We start from the raw sequence: 4,187 nt of genomic DNA, 5'->3' as shown, positions 1-4,187 counted from the left end.
ACATTTCACTGGCTCCAGAGGTAGAACGTGGACATCTTTAAGGACCATTTTCTGCCTGTTAAATCTAAATTTAAATCTAAAACATTTGAGGGGAGGAATAGAAAGCAGTAGCTTTCAGACATTGAACAAAGACAGCCTAGTACTTTCATCGCTGAGGAAAGGGAAACAAAAGAAGTTAGAGCTATAATTGCACAGAACTGTGCCTAGACTTGGATTTGGCAGAGGTTCACAAGATTCAAGTGGATCGTGTAGTCTCCATGAGCCGAGAAGACAGAGATTAGAGTGTGGGAAAGCTGAGACTGCTGGACTCTGTGGGCAGAGAGCAAGGAGGAAGAAATTCACAGAGAAAGGGGTGCGGTCTAGGGAGGGCACCCCAAGCCTTTACTGAACAGGATGTGATGCCTGTGTAAAAAGATCCTCCAGCCAGCCAGGCAAAGAATACTTCCCAGAGAGAAGAGAACCGCCTGGGAATTAGGAGCTGAACAAATCCTAAAGCTCAGCAGTGTTGAGAGACAGCTGAGTTCTGACCTAAAGAATGGAGTGACGGTGTGAAACCCTGCAGGCCTTCAGGGAGACCCAGCCTGGTTACAGGGAGGCCCTTGCACAGGCACAGCTCAGCGGAGAGCCAAGCCAGGGAAGGGGCAAAGCACGCTCTGTAACACTGAAAAACGAGTCTCAAAAGCACATGATGATGAGAATGGAAACTAACACCACAGTGCATTTTATGGAAGAAGAAGTCCAGCTCCTCAACAACTCCAGCTCAGGATGCCCAGGATCCAGCTAAAAGTCACTGAACTCGCAAAAGACCAGAAAAACGTAATCTGATTCCTTTCAATACAGTAAACCTCTAGAATCAAACTCAGAAATGGCCCAGGTGGTGTGATTAGCGTAAAGGGACTGAACACAGCTGTAATAAACATTTTTGAGGTTGAAGGGAAACAGAAGCACAGTAAAGAGAGAAAAGATGGTGAGTGGGTGGAGCCCTAGTGCATCTAGAGCCAAACGTTATAATATCTAAAATGAAAAATTCACTAGACAGGCTTAAGGGTAGATTAGACATTGCAGAAACATAAGCAAAACTGAAGGCAAGAGAAACTGTACAAAAAGTTGGGGGGGGTTGTTGTTGTTTTTTGGGGTTTTCTTTGGCAGAACCCGGGATTGAACTCAGGCCCTTGTGCCGGCCAGGGAAGCGCTTATTCTACTGAGCCATCTCCCCATCCCCAAAAAGGATTTTTAAAAGCTAATAAATTAAACAGAATCTCAGTGATATGTAAGACAATACTGAATGGCCTGCTACTGTGGAGGGGAAAGTAAACGGTTTTCGGTTTTGCACACAATACTTGTATGTCTAAAATTGCGTAAATATTTCTTCAAGCCAACTCCCACTTCTCCAGTGGACACCAGCAGGGTGCTCTCTGATTCACTTCAGGTCTAGCCCTGCCTACCTGAGGACAGCGTGAGGTCCCAGACCTTAAGGGCTCACACCCATGGTACTCCCCAATTTTAGATGCCGATTACAAGTCCAGGTTGTGATCTTTTCTACTGACCAAGGGTCTATAAAAGGGGGTTCCCATGACCCCCATCTTTGGCTTCAATTGATTTCCTAGAGCAGCCCCCAGAGCTTAAGGAAAGACTTGTGTTATCTTCCCTCACGTTTTTTACAAAGAATATTTTGAAGACTAAAAATGAACAACAGACAGATGAAGTGATATAAGTGAGGTTCAGAAATTCCAAGTATAGGAATTTCTGTCCCCATAAATTTGGGGTACCTCCGCATCCCCATACATGGGCATATTTCTGTCCCCTAATATGAAAACTTTCCAGACCCTTCTAGAATTCCTTCTAGAATTTTATGGAAGCTTCATTTTGTGGGCAAGACTGATAATGTCACTGGCCACTGGTCCACAGCTCGGTCTTGTGGCCAAGCCCCTCCTGGATGCCAGGGGGTGGATCACTGCTTGGTTTCCTGGTAACCTGCTCACTGTTTTGTACCCCCAGCTCCAGACTGCCTATAGAGCTTGGGAAATCCTCGCGTCATGAACGTAAACGCAGGTGTGGCTTCAGGGCATGTGGTCAGGCATGTAGTCTGAATCACAGAAGAGGCTTTCCACTATGGAGCTTTCAGAAACTGAGGCAGAATTCAGAGCTTTTAACAAAAGATAGAGTTGGTGCCCTGGACACCCAGGAAATGACAAAGGTCTTCAGGAGCTCTGGGCCGCAAAGCATGGACGATACCGTGTATTTTCCTTTCTATTAGAATATCACAACCGCATTATTGAATTTGGAGTCTCTAAAGAAAAGGAAGGAAATGCAAGAGTTGTTTGAAGAGAGATAGCTGAAAGCTTTCTAAATTGTATTTAAAATGTAAGGTGACATATTTAAAAACTCAGCATACCACCAGGCAGGATAAATACCCAGATAAGCACATCACCACATTTCCTAATCAAGTTTATGAAAACTCATGATAAAGACATAAAACTTAAGCATAGTCAAAGAAAAATTGCAACCCATACAGGGAACATAAATAAAAATATAGGGGCTGGGGAGGTGGCTCAGTGGAATAAGCGCTTCCCTGGCAAGTGCAAGGGCCTGAGTTCAATCCTTGGTTCCGCCAAAAATAAAATAAAATAAATAAAAATATATTAAAGTCTACTCAACAGAAACTATGCAAGCCAGAAGACCACGGAATAGTAACACTAATGGATAGAGACGAGGTATGAAAGACTGCCATTCCAGAATTCAGTGGCCAGTGGAAGTATCTCTTGAAATAAAGGCAAAATAAAGAACTTTCAGAAGCTGAGGAAATATTATCAGTAGTAGGCTTGCATCATATGAGTTATTAAATAAAGTTCTTCTGGATAAAGAAAAATATCAGACAGATGTCATGTCTATCCAAATGAGTTCAGAGTACCAGAAATCCTAAATATGGGAGTAGATTTTAAAATAACTATGTGCTTACAAATTTCTCACTTTCTTTAAAAAGTAATTGGCTACTTACTGTGAAAATAACAATGTGTTATGGGATTTATAATATATGCAAAAATAAAGTTGGTAGCAAGACCAGCACAAAGAACAGGGGAAAAGGAATTATGTCACACTAAAATTCTTATACCATACATAAAGTTATATAGTATTAACAGAAAGTAGGCTGGGGATGTAGCTCAGTGGTAGAGCACCTGCCTGGCAAGCACAAGGTCCTAAGTTCGATTCCCTGTACCAACAAAAACAGAAAGCAGGCTTTTATTAGGTAAGACATATTTTAAATTCTAGAGCAATTCCAAAGCATTAAATAAAAATGTATAGCTATTAAGTTTAACCAAAACATGGAGTGGAACCCTAAAATATAATGAATTAATACAAAATAAGGTAGTAAAACAAGTGAAACAAATAGTAGATAAAAAATAAATGAATAACAAGAGAGTATATTTAGTTCAATCAATGAATAATGACATTAAATGAAAATTGTCTAAACATTCTAATCCAAAGGTGCAAGATGCACAGACAAGATCAAAACAGGAAGATCCAGCTATAATCTATCGTCAAAATACACACTCTGAATAGAAGGGCAGATTGGTTCAAAAGTAAGGGATAGAGTAAGATACGTTGTATGAACACTAGTTACACAAATTATACTGAATATATTCACATAAAGTAAAATAAGCTGCATAAAGAAGGAGTGCTTAAGAGATAAAAAGGGGGGCTGTCCAGATAGCTGGGTGGATTCAAGTGCTTGCTTAGGCAGATGCAGGGGTCGAAGGTTGGATCCCCGCCTGCCGCTCCTGCCCTGCACCCAGAACGTGCTGGGATGGCAACTGAGACGGGCACGGTGGCGCGCGCCTATAATCCCAGCACTTGGGAGGCTGAAAACAGGAGGATCACTACGCGTCTGGTCTAGTAGTAAGACCCTGTAGACCCTGCACTAAATGCAAAAGAGAGAGAGAGAGAAATAAAAAAAGACTACTGCACAATGAATAAAAGCATCAACTCATAAAAAACAAAACATTTTTATTGGTATATGTTTACAGCATAATAATTACATTCATATGAACACAAAAGGCAAGCTGATCGTAAGCGTTCACAGTACTAATAACAGAGCTTCAAACTACACAAACAAAAATCTGACAGAACTGAAAAGAGAAATGAACAGATCCAAAATCATATTGAAGACAGAAAGTGGACAGAAAATC

The sequence above is a fragment of the Octodon degus genome, unplaced genomic scaffold (assembly GCF_000260255.1).
Source record: "Octodon degus isolate 3935 unplaced genomic scaffold, OctDeg1.0 scaffold00005, whole genome shotgun sequence".
NCBI lineage: Eukaryota > Metazoa > Chordata > Mammalia > Rodentia > Octodontidae > Octodon > Octodon degus.
This window is presented reverse-complemented; position numbering follows the sequence as displayed.